The following is a 13,849-nucleotide window of genomic DNA, read 5'->3' as shown; positions in this document are numbered from 1 at the left end:
CTTAGTTTCCAGCCATGATGGGATGGCAAGTCAGACATGCTTCATTACATCCTCTCCCTTTTGGAGTTTAGACACAATTGAGCAGCCTTAATGTTAATACAGAGATCACAAGACTGACAGAACAGACTCTTTGTGGTAATACGATAACATATTATAAACAGGATCTAAGGCCATGCCAGGCAAAGGTTAAGTCATGCACCCTTACACTTTAAAGAAAAAGACTATGTGCTAACTGCTACAAAGTTTGTTTTCTCCAGCAGCCAAACAAGCACTGGCTTGAAGATAAGCAATATTTTTGTTTTTCTTTTCCCCAGCCCTGCTCAAAGAAGATAGGGAACATGGCTGGGTGCAGTGGCTCACACCTGTAATCCCAGCACTTTGGGAGGCCGAGGCAGGCAGATCACTTGAGGCCAGGAGTTTGAGACCAGCCTGGCCCACATGATGAAACCCCATCTCTACAAAAAATACAAAAATTAGCCAGGCGTGGTAGCCTGTGCCTGTAATCCCAGCTACTTGGGCGGCTGAGGCAGGAGAATTGCTTGAACCAGGGAGGTGGAAGTTGCAGTGAGCCGAGATCGTGCCACTGCACTCCAGTCTGGGTGATAGTGGTTCTCTCATTCTCTCTCTCTCTCTCTATATATATATACACACACACACTCACGTATATGTATCTATATACAAATATATATATACACACACACTCACGTATATGTATCTATATACAAATATATATATATATATATTTTTTTTTTTTGAGACAGAGTCCCTCTCTGTCACCCAGACTGGAGTGCAGTGGCTCACTGGAACCTCCACCTCCCGGGTTCAAGCGATTCTCCTGCCTCAGCCTCCCAAGGAGCTGGGATTACAGGTGCATACCACCACCCCCGGCTAATTTTTGTACTTTCAGTAGAGACGAGGTTTTGCCACGTTGGCCAGGCTGGTCTCGAACTCCTGACCAGAGATGATCCGCCTGCCTTGGCCTACCAAAGTGCTGGGATTACAGGTGTGAGCCACTGTGCCTGGCTGAAGATAGGCAATATTAAGACAATTACAACTCATCCAGATCACAGATATTGACAAACTGATTCCTTGTTCCACCAGCCATAACTACAGCTTGATTGGACAAGAGACTGATTTCAGTACCTTTCTCCTGATAAGACTACCGACCATAGGATGGTTCTGGCTGACTTACAGAGGTTGCACACTTGCATGCCTTCATGTCCTGAAAAGACCTTTTGACGTATCAGGCTGAATTGCAATATATTTAAATGTTGCATCTACCCCAGAATGAACATGAGTTGTATGTAACATGCATGTTTGTTAAATACGCATGCATCAGGACCACTTTCATGAATATTCATAGCTTCTTCTCTCACCTGTTGAATATGTATATTTAGCCAACCTGTTCAGCATAAAGCTCCTACACCATCCCTCCTCCTTCAAAGTGCCTGTCTCTGATCTTAGCCAAGGCATGTGATATGGTTTGACTCTATGTCCACACCCAAATCTCTTCTTGTAGCTCCCATAATTCCCATGTCTTATGGGAGGGACCCAGTGGGAGATGATTGAATCATGGAGGTGGGTCTTTCCCGTGCTGTTCTGATGATAGTGAATGGGTCTTATGAGATCTGATGGTTTTAAAAATGGGAGTTGCCCTGCACAAGCTCTCTCTTTGCTGTTGCCATCCATGTAAGATGTGACTTGTTCCTCCTTGCCTTCCACCATGATTGTGAGGCCTCCCCAGCCATGTGGAACTGTAAATCCAATAAAGCTCTTTCTTCTGTAAATTGCCCAGACTCAGGTATGTCTTTACAGACAGCATGAAAACGGAATAATACAGCATGCTTCCCAGCATACGATCCCACCTTGCAGGCTGTAACCTCGTATAAGAAAGTCTCTTCCTGTCTAAATTTATAAATTGTGTGGTTTTTTTTTTAAGTTAACAAGGAGAAAAAAGCAAAACCAAACACTCATCAACTAAAAGAGATATGAAATAAGAAAGCCAGATATGTATTTGTTTCCATAGTAAATTCAGGAATTTAGCCCTGATTAAATAGAAATCTTATTTCTGACTCCTGCATTACTAGAAAGTTTATTAATCTTCTTTCTGTTAAGTCATGATTATAATAGTAATTTCATTATTTTAACAATGACAAAATAAGAAACCTCAATAATAGGAATTCACTCCAGTGAATCCTGTAGAAACAGGACAACTCTGCAAATCGTCTCAAACCATCTTCCTTACAAAGCTTTGGTTCACAACCTCAGTAAAGCAGCACTGAGAAAACCAGTCTTGGTTGCATCAGTTCTGTTGAGACCAGAGGCACCGAGAACTAACTGTCCCAAGCCTCCAATAATAAGTATTATTAATAAGTAGCATATTAAATATTAGGTATTATTGAGGTGTCTTATTACTGTTAAAATAATGAAATTGCTATTATAATCATGACAACAGAAAGAATAATAATAAACTTTCTAGTAATGCAGGGGTCAGTATTGGGAAAGCTGGTGTAAATATCTTCCCTGCCCTTCCCTGAGACCTTGTCCTGGGACAAGCCTGAGGGGCTTGTAAGCTCATGTGCCTGAGCCTCTGGAAATTTCCTGCTAACCCCTAACAGACCCTGTGAAGGAGGGGGTTACTTGCATCCCCCTAAACTTCTGCCACTACCACAGTGAAGACGACAGCAGGGTAGAGCTGTACCATAGTGAGGCAAGTACAATAACTGAGGTACTCACCTATGGCACAAAATTTATAGGATTCACTCAGCAGTCATGGTAAATATTAAACTAAAACATCTAAATGCAATATTTAAAATAAAAATCAATGCCAAAACATCCACAATAAACAGAGTATAAAAATCTTAAACAAAGGCGGCTCAGGATTACTGATTTTTCCTTTCGCTGTAGAAGCCAACATAGCTCCTTCTGAAATTTTATATTTACATTTTATTTAAAAAATTAAAAATATTGTATGAAAGTCTTTATTTTGACTATTGAGTTGGCTTCACCTTGAATGCTGCAGCCAAGGCCGGTGTCTCATTCCCCTTATCCCTAACCTCTGTCGTCCTAGAGTTGGGGGACTGAGCGGTGGGCCAGGAGAAGCAAGGGATTAAATATTTGGGAAGTCAGAGAAAGGTGGTCTGGGGCTCTTGGGAGCATGCGCGGGGTGGGGCGGTGGGCAGGGGACTGAGGTGGCGCTCTCGGCTCCTCGGCGCGCCCCCGGCTTCCCACGCTGCCACCCAGCTCTGCCCCGCGCGCCCTCAGCTCCCCGCCTCCTGGTGTGCCTCTGGCAGGTCCGCGCAGGATCAGGCCACAGACCTGCTGGCGGGCGGCTGCGCGGCGGGCCGCTGGGGAGGGCGTTGGGAGGAGGAGCCCCACCCGGGTGATGCGCGCCCCGCAGCGGCGGAGGCGGCGGCGAGGCTTGAGCAGTGAGTTCCTGGGAGCCCCGGCCGGCCCTTCGTCCTCCTGTTCGCGGCTTCTGCGCCTGCCGCTGCTCCAGACACCGGGAGGCCCACCCGCTGCCTGTGGTCGGCGCGCAGAGCTGGAAAGCGCGCGCCTCCAACAAATGAAAATCCATAGGGGCTTAGGGTTGAATTTTAACTTGTTTTGTTCGAGCGGTGTAGTCAATTTTGGTGCTAGTCTGACCTGAGGCAACGTGACAGTGACCTACGCGTCTCATCAGTAATGCAGAAATAACATTTTATCCATTTCATCAGGTTTTTCTTTTTCTTTTTTAGAAGATTGAGGTAAAATTCAAGTAAATTTCACCATTTTTGCCCTTTCAAAGTGCACAGTTCAGTGACTTTTACTATATTCACGATGTTGTGCGACCAACACCACCATCTAATCCCATTTTCATCACCCCCCAATAAACCCTGTACTCGTTCAGTTACATCCCATTCTCCTCACCCCACTGCCTCTCCCAACTGCCAATCCACTTTTTTGTTTGTAGATTTGTAGGTTCTGGACATTTCTTTCTTTTCTTTTCTTTCTTTCTGGGTTTTTTTTTTTTTTTTTTTTTTTTTTTCACTGCCTCCAGCTGCATCTACATTGCTGCAAAGGACATAATTCCATTCCTTTGTATGACTGTATAGCATTCCAAAGTGTATATGTACCACATTTTCTTTATCCATCCACCATTGATAGGCGCCTAGGTTGATTTTATATCTTTGCTGTTGTGAATGATGCTGCAGTGAACATACAAATGCATGTGTCTTTTAGTATAATGATTTATTTTCCTTTGTGTATATACCTGGTAATGGGAATGCTGGGTCAAATGGTAGTTCTAAGTTCTTTGAGAAATCCCCAAACTGCTTTCCACAGTTGCTGAACGAATTTACATTCCCACCAAGTAAGTATTCCCTTTTCTCCACTGCCTCACCAGCATCTGTTTTTTGATTTTTTAATAATTGCCATTCTGACTGATGTGAGATGATATTCCATGTGGTTATTTGTATTTCTCTGATGACTAGTGATATTGAGCACTTTTTCATATATTTTTTGGTTACTTGTATGTCTTCTTTTGAGAAATGTTTGTTCCTTTTGCCCATGTTTTATTTGGGTTGTTTTCGGCTTGTTGAATTGTTTCAGTTCCTTGTAGATTTTGTGTATTAGACCCTTGTCAGATGCGTAGTTGCAAATTAAATTTGGGGCTTATGATACTTGGCCTGGTTATTTACATAAAACGCAATGGGCATAGTGAATGGCCATATAGGCTTTTAAAAGTTGACTTTGCTGGGACTTTTATAACAAATTTTGGGTTAGACTTTGAAAAGTCTTGAGGCTAGGAAGCCAAGCCATGTATTTGCCTCTTGGCTGTATCTGTAACAACTGTATGAACTAGGTTCATTTCTCTCTTCTTGAGTTCCCAAAATATACTGAGGCTCGTGGCCCTGCCATAAAGTGACATTCTTTACTTACTGCAAGGACAGAAACCATGTAAGGGAACTGTGTAGACAAGGAACCATGCCAGACTTTCAAAAGGGCTTTTTATCAGCACTATAAAATTGTAAAGTTAATCTCAATTCCTCCAAGCAGTCTGGTCATCTCTGAAAATAGGCCATCCCAGCTAAAGCCTTGATAAAATAGCCAGTGTATCTAATTATGTCCTGTTATAAAATAAAACAGATCCTTATTGAACTTATGCAAATAACTATTTTGCCATAAATTAAGAATACTCACAGTTGACAGATTTTGGAGAAATCCAGTAGTGAGAAAGGCAAATGCTTCACATTTGCCCACAAAGGTATATTTACCCAATTTTTGTAAGCTATGAATAGCTCAAAAGAAAAAAGTTTTATTAACTCTGGAAACAAAACATAAAAAGAATCAGCAATGTTTCAAGTAAAAAAGTTATTAAAAATCATCTTTGTCCTCTATCAGTTTAGTCCCATGTAGTTAATTATTATCGCACTTGATGTTGGGTTAGCAACCCTCATGAATGCATCAGCTTTTTTATTAGAGCCCTGGATGTTTTTACGCACTCCAATGGTGTGATCTCGAAAGTTATCAGAAAGCTGGATTCATGAGTACTTGTCATAGTTCTTTCCATGAAGTTCCTTAAAGAAGAAGCAAATTTTGGACTGTAGCTGATTATATACCAATTTTTTAGAAGAATCAAAGTAAAACAATAATTCAGAATGAGAAATCTCTTAGAATAGACATGGTTAAAGACAATTTTTTTTTCTTTTTTTTCTTTTTTTTTTGAGACAGAGTCTCACTCCATCACCCAGGCTAGAATGCGATGGTGTGATCTCAGCTCCCTGGAACCTGCACCTCCTAGGTTCAAGCAATTCTCCTGCCCCAGCCTCCCAAGTAGCTGGGATTACAGGCGCCTGCCACCATGCCCAGCTAATTTTTTTTTTTTTTTCGCATTTTTAGTAGAGGGTTTCGCCATGTTGGCCAGCCTGGTCTTGAACTCCTGACCTCAGGTGATCCACCCGCCTCGGCCTCCCAAAGTGCTGGAATTACAGGCATGAGCCACCGCACCCAGCCTAAAGACACAATTGGCAAGGAAATTTGATTATTTCTGTGGCATACAATTTAACATCATTATAATGATTACTGATAACATATACCAAGACAGATCAGAATTGTAGGAATTTTTTACAATTTTGGAACATACTTTAATAACACATTTATACAAACATAACTCAAAGAAAGTCAAGCACCATTTCTTATTTGACAGTGCTTCCTATATAATTTTAACATATTAAATAAGCCTAATATGTCTCTCTTGGACATCTAGGAGTTCCTTTTGGAAAATACTTAATTTTAGAATTTGAAATTTGATTTTTGAAAGTATGTCAAATATTAAAGGCTTAAAACACTTCATCAAAATAGGATCACAGGTCACTGTAAAATAATAGTCATTCATTTAGTCAAAGTGATAATTCAAAGATTTCAAATAGAAAAGCCTGTACTCTTTGTTAGAGAGGAAATTGTTTTCCAAACAATCATAAGACCTATTTTTTGGTAGAGTCTGAGAAGGTATGATATAATAGAAATATGTATTTGGTCTTCATCCCTTGTTCCTGTCTCAGAGCTCCCACAGTCCTTGGAATTTCTGGAATGAATGGAATGTCTTTTCTTGTTCAAAACTTGACCATACCTGAGTTTATGCTAATGAGGTGACTCCTGGAAGGCCCTTAGATAACTTGAGGATAGGTGCTGGTTGCCAGAGGAATCAACCATGTGACGAGGATTGAAATTTTCAGCCCACATCCTCACCCCTGATCTCCAGGAGGGAAGGAGACTGGAGACTGAGTTCAGTCACCAAAGGCCATTGCTTTAATCAATCATGATTACATAATGAAGTCTTGCTACAAACTCTTGAACAATGAGATTTGGAGAACTTCTGGGTTGGTGAACACATCCCAGTGTGCTGGGAAGGTGGCACACTGGAGAGGGCATAGAAACTCTTTGTCCCATGCCCCTTGCCCTGTGACTTCTTCATTTGCCTATTTGTAATAAACTGTAATTGTAAGTGTAGCACTTTCCTTAGTTCTGTGAGTTGTTGTTAGCACATTATCAAACCAGATGAACAATTGTGGGAATCCTAACATTTGTAGTTATCCAGGTAGAAGTGCAGGTACCCTGTATTCCCTATTTGTGGCTGTGTCTAAAGTGGGTGCAATCTTGTGGGATTGGTTCTTTAACCCATGGAGTCCGTGCTAACTCCAGATAAGTAGTGCTAGAATTGAATTCAGTTGTAGGACACCCAGTTGGGGTGTCAGAGAATAGGACAATTGGTTGTTTATTTAAAAACCAAACAGGAGGACCAATGTAAACTATTCTTTAGATGTTTGGTGAAATTCACCATTGAAGTCATCTTATCCCAACCTTTTCTTTGCTGAGAGGTTTTTAATTACTAATTAAATATCTTATTATGGGTCTATTCAGATATTTTGCTTGTTCTTGAGTTAGTTTGGTAGTTTGTGTGTTTCTAGAAATGTGTCTTTTTCATCTAGGTTATGAATTGTGTCCTTTTCATCTAGGTTATCAATTGCCCTACATTTGTTCATAGTAGTCTCTTGTAATCTTTTTTTATTTTTGTAAGATTGGTAGTAATGTCTTCTCTTAGTTTCCTGATTTTAATAATTTGAGGCTTCTTTCTTCTTATTTTGGTCAGTCAATATAAAGGTCTTTGACTTGTGTTGATTCTTTAAAGGGATTGTATAGTTTCCCTGGTCTATTGTTTTTACATTCTCTATTTATCTCTGTTTTAGTCTTTATTATTTCCTGCCTTCCACCAGCTTTGGGTTTGGTTTGCTTTTCTTTTTCTAGTTTTTAAGGTGGAAGACTAGATTATTTATTTGAAATAGTTTTACATGTAAGAATAAATGTGAAAAAGCTAAACTGCTTTCCTTATATCTCATAAGTTTTGGTATGCCATATTTTTGTTTTCATTCATGTCAAAGTATTTTCTAATTTCCCTTGTGATTTTTTTATTGACTCATTTGTTGCTTAAGCTTGTATTGTCTAATTTATACATATTTGTGTATTTTCAGATTTCCTTCTGTTACTGATTTCTAATTTTGTTCCATTGTAGTCATATAAGACACTTCATATTATTTCAGTTTTTTAGAATTTATTAAGACTTCTTTTGTGGCCTAATTAATGGTCTATCCTGGATAATTTTTTTATGTGCACTTGAGGAAAAAAAATGTGTATTTTGTTATTGTTGGTTAGAGTATTTTATATATACCTTTAGGTCGGTGGTTTATTTTGTTGTTCATATCTGATATTTGTTTGATCTGTGTAGTTGTTCTGCAATTATTTAAATTGGGGTATTGATATCTCCAACTACTATTGTTGAAATGTTCATTTTTCCCTTAATTCTGTCCGTTTTTGCTTCATATATTTTAGGGCTGTGTTGTTAGGAGCATATGTGTTTGTTATTGTTATATGTTCTTCATGAATTTACACATTTAATAGTATATAATGTCCTTCATCTCTTGTAACAGTTTTTATCTTAAAGCCTATTTTGTCTGACATTAGTAGAATAATTCCAGCTCTCTTTCGGTTACCATTTGCATTGAATATATTTTTCTGTCTTTTAAACTTTTAATTTATTTGTGCCTTTAAATTTAAATTGAATCTGTTGTAGGTAGCATATGATTGGACCATGCTTTTAAAAATCCATTCTGCCAATCTCTATCCTTTAATTGGAGCAGTAATTTATTTATATTTAATGTAATCATTGATAGGGAAAGATATACTTCTACCATTTTGTCATAAGAATGTCATAAGAATTTACAAATTAGGTGCAAACTTATCCTCTACCTTCTCACTCAGGTGGCACCCTCTCTTCTATCCAAGTGACAGGTGAAGCCAGCTGGGTGGCTGGCTTGGATGGCCAGCTTTTATTCCCTTATTTGGCCCTGCCCACATTCCTTCTGATTGGTCCATTTTACAGAGCACTGATTGGTCCATTTTACAGAGTGCTGATTGGTCCATTTTACAGAGGGCTGATTGCCAGTTGGGCTTCTGGGTCGGGTGGGGACTTGGAGAACTTTTGTGTCTAGTTAAAGGATTGTAAATGCACCAATCAGCACTCTGTGTCTAGCAAAAGGATTGTAAACACACCAATCAGCACAGCTGGACCAATAAGCACTCTGTAAAATGGACCAATCAGCACTCTGTAAAATGGATGAATCTGCCGTTTGTAAAATGGACCAATCAGCAGGATGTGGGTGGGGCCAAATAAGGGAATAAAAGCTGGCCACCTGAGCCAGCAGCAAGCAGCAACCCACTGTGGAAGGGTTGTTCTTTTGCTCTTCACAATAAATCTTGCTGCTGCTCACTCTTTGGGTCTGCACTACCTTTATGAGCTGTGACACTCACCACGAAGGTTGTCGGCTTCATTCCTGAAGTCAGCGAGACCATGAACCCATCGGGAGAAACAAACAACTCTGGAAGCGCCACCTGTAAGAGCTGTGACACTCACTGCAAAGGTCTGCAGCATCACTCCTGAAGTCAGCAAGACCACAAACCCACCAGCAGGAAGAAACTCCAGACACACCTGAACATCTGAAGGAGCAAACTCCGGACACACCATCTTTAAGAACTGTAACACTCACCACAAGGGTCTGCCGCTTCATTCTTGAAGTCAGTGAGACCAAGAAGCCACCGGAAGGAACCAATTCCGGACACAAAAGCATCTTACAAATATGCTTTTTACTCAGACTTATAATTTCATCTTTTTTTTCCAGTAATCTGAACTCAGTCTTGAAGTCTTACAGTAACAGTTCAGAACCTTACCTCTTGAAACATGTTTCCTATTTTCTCATATATATTCATAAACTATTATACGTATTTAATTTAGTATTTAGAGGAATCTCAGCATCAAGTTTGTTTCTCTGAAGATGTATGTCCTTTCAACTTATAATATATTCCTTATCCTTTTTCCACTGTCGAGTCCTAGGCTACATTTCCTATCACAACTTTGCTTTTTCACTGGTTATATAGAATAAAGGGTAAGAGAAATAATCAGCATTGGTTTCTTGTTCACATCAGATGACAGGAAGACAGATGATATGGACATCAGCTTTCCCAAAAGGATTTTCCAAAGCTGTTAATTATCAACACAAACTATGTTTCAAGAAATCAGGGGTAATATACTTTATGCTAAAAACAGAGGGTTTGTGAGAATAATGTTACAGCTTTCAATTTTCTCTGTTTAATTTTATCAACTTGGGAGACTTTTTGTTATCCTGGGACAGTTCATTTCATATAAAGCATGCTAACGTTATCTTTTTCATCGCAGATTGGAATAATACTTTTAAAAACTTTCTCCTTGATTCATTCCTGCTGTTACCCGTTTATAACCTTGGGATGAGCATCAGCAAATACTGATATCCAAGAGGTGAATATGTTGTGTTCCTGCTTGAGAAGTATTCCTAACTCCATAAATTACAGTAAAGAAAGTGAGTATCTGAGGCTCTACAAGTCTCATCAGAGCTACTGGTCGTCAATTACTTATTACATGTGAATAATTCTACATACATTACTGTGAATCTTGACAATAACTCAAGTTATATGTTATCCTGATTTTGAAAAAAACTAAAGTTTACACAATGTAAAAACTTGCTCAGTATCACAAAATTTGTACAAGATAGCACTAAGATTCAAAGCTTATATGCATAATGCATTTTCTCTGTGGGAAACAATCTCTGTGATTAGTATCTATATTGATTATACATTAATCTCAATAGAGGGGAAAGTACTTGAAAAAATTTAACACCCTTTTATGATGAAACTTCTCAGCATCTTTTCATGTGCTTATTTGCCACATGTGTATCATCTTTGGTGAAGTGACCGGTGAACTTTTCTTTTGTTTATTGTTGAATTGGTCTTTTTTCTTACTATTGGGTTTTGAGAATTTTTTGTACATTCTGAATATCAGTCCTTTGTCTAGTATGCCATTTGCAAATATTTTGTCCCAGACTATGGCTTGTTTTTTATTTTCTTCAAAGCATCTTTTAAGAACCAAACGTTTTTAATTGTGATGAAGTTTATCATTTTTTTGTGAAGTGTGCTTTTAGTACTATATCTAAAAAACTTTGCCCAGCACAGAGTCACAAAAGCTTGATTGGATGTTTTCTTCTAGAAGTTTTAAGAGAAATGAAAGCATATGAGCGTAGAAAGACTTGTATGCAAATATTCATAAATAGCTTTAATTGTAAAGCCCCAAAATTGAAAATAACCCAATGTCCATCAACATGTGAATAGGTAATCAAACTGTGAAGTATTCATGCAGTGGAATACCCTCAGCAATAAAAAGGAATGATCTACCAAAAAAGAGACTTTTGAGCAAAGGAGGACTAGAATGAAATATCTTCAGTTTGAGTAAGGGAATCTAGAAATATCTGTTGCTAATATCATTTTCCAGGCAATACCATTGCAGTAGCATGAAATACATAAAACATTTAGGGAAGTTTTTAACAAAAGATGTGCAGTACCTGTACACTGAAGACTGAAAACATTGCTGAGAAAAATTAAAGATGACTTGAGTTAATGGAGAAATATACCTTATTCATGGATCAGAAGACTCAATATTTTTAAACTATCAATTGTCCCCAAATTGATTTATACACTCAAAACAATCTCAATCAACATCCTAGAGACTTTATTTTTGGTAGAAATTTAGCTGATTCTAAAATTTATATGGAAATTCAAAAGAACTTGATTATCCAAAAATAAATATTTTCTTAATTGCAAGATTTTGTGCCAACTCATTTTAAAACTTATTTTAAAACTACAGCAATTAAGACAATGTGGTATTAACATAAGTAGAGACATAGATGATGGGTGGATAGATGATAGATAGATAGATAGATAGAAGATAGATAGAAAAATAGATAGATAGATAGATAGAATAAGATACAGAGTTCAAAAGATTCACACGTGTATGGCCAATTGATTTTGGATTCAAAAGAACTTGATTATCCAAAACTGTATATTTTTTTCACTGCAAGACTTTGCATCAACTTATTTGAAACCTTACTATAAAACTACGATAATTAAGACAGTGTGGTATTAGCATGAATAGAGACATAGAGGATAAATGCATGGATGGATAGATGGATGAATGGATGGATGGATGAATGAATGGATGGATAGGTAAGTAGGTAGATAGATAGATAGATAGATAGATAGATAGATAGATAGATAGATAGATAGAATAAGATACAGAGTCCAAAAATACATTCATACATGTACAGTCAATTGATTTTAGATTAGGTGCCAAAGTAATTCAAGGGAGAAAGGATAGTCATTTCAATTAGTGGTCATGACCCTAACCTATAAAAGCTCGTGATTATTTACTACCTAGCAAACAGACAAGCAAACAAAATCCCTATAACCTCTTAACCCTGTCCCAGTAGGAAGAAGGTTGTGAAAGCTGTGCATTCTGAAAGACAGCATAGATTGAAACACCCACTTTAGATGCATCTAGGGAGAAGCAAATCTGAATGCTACAGGAGACAATGAACAAGGGAATCTCTCATAGAGAGCAGGTGAGGATTCTGCAGAAAAGAGAATGCGGAACACAGTGCCAATGGTGATAGATCCATCATGAGCTGGGAAATACTGAAAAAAAAAAAAATCTCTGAGAACTAGACCTAGTCAATCAAAATCCTGGTTATAGGGGGAAATAAAGAGACTTGAAAATGTGTAAAGCTATAAATGTTCATCTTGAGAGGTATTACTTTGGAGGTAGAGAGAAGCAACTTAGAAAATAGAAGTGCCCATTAGAATAAGGGTAGCAAAGAGAAATAAGGACACGGCCAGCGTAATTTAACTTCATACAGATATTAGCCAGAATCACAGAATCGAGTCTCTTCATTCCCTTAGAAAAGGTTCTATTTGTTAAAGAAACCCACTTCACTGCATTAATAGAAGAGGATGAATAGGTACTAAGAAGCTTAGCAAACTAACCAAAATATTACCATTCATCCATTAAATCACTTGTTATTGTTGGTTCAGATAGTCAATTTAATATGCCATAAGAAGGAAACAAGAATATCAAAATACTTCAGTTGATGAAAATTCCTGTCCCTCGCCTGCCAAAGAAACCTAACCACAAAGCAGAGGGAAATAGTAACTAAATATCAATATACAGGAAACTGGAGAACAATTTATCAGCAAAATGGTAAAATAGGCATAACTTCTCACTCCCACCTCACAAAAACTTCAAAAATTAGCAGAAACTGTCCAAACCAATTTTGTCAGGACTATGGAAAACAATCAGAAGTTTATAGCAACCAAATGAATACTGAACCAATAAAAAAGTCACTTCAAAACAGTGGATAGTTTTGTGATGATTTTACACGCCCTTGCCCCTCTCCCTCCCTGGCACTGGAGTGGTCATGGTCTTGAAGCAGGGGTAGTCTGCAGTCCCAGTGTGGGACCATTTTCCCTGGCTCTGGAGGGTGCAGAGCAGAACTTATTTGCAAATTATTTTCTTTTTTTATTTTTTATTTTATTTTATTTTATTTTATTTTTGAGACGGAGTCTCGCTCTGCCGCCCAGGCTGGAGTGCAGTGGCCGGATCTCAGCTCACTGCAAGCTCCGCCTCCCGGGTTCACGCCATTCTCCTGCCTCAGCCTCCCGAGTAGCTGGGACTACAGGCGCCCGCCACCTCGCCCGGCTAGTCCAGCCACCTCGCCCGGCTAGTTTTTTGTATTTTTTAGTAGAGACGGGGTTTCACCGTGTTAGCCAGGATGGTCTCGATCTCCTGACCTCGTGATCCGCCCGTCTCGGCCTTCCAAAGTGCTGGGATTACAGGCTTGAGCCACCGCGCCCGGCCTATTTTCTTTTTTAAAAAAAAAATTTAAGTTCAGGGATA

This window comes from Macaca thibetana, chromosome 20 (genome assembly GCF_024542745.1).
Source record: "Macaca thibetana thibetana isolate TM-01 chromosome 20, ASM2454274v1, whole genome shotgun sequence".
Classification (NCBI taxonomy): domain Eukaryota; kingdom Metazoa; phylum Chordata; class Mammalia; order Primates; family Cercopithecidae; genus Macaca; species Macaca thibetana.
This window is presented reverse-complemented; position numbering follows the sequence as displayed.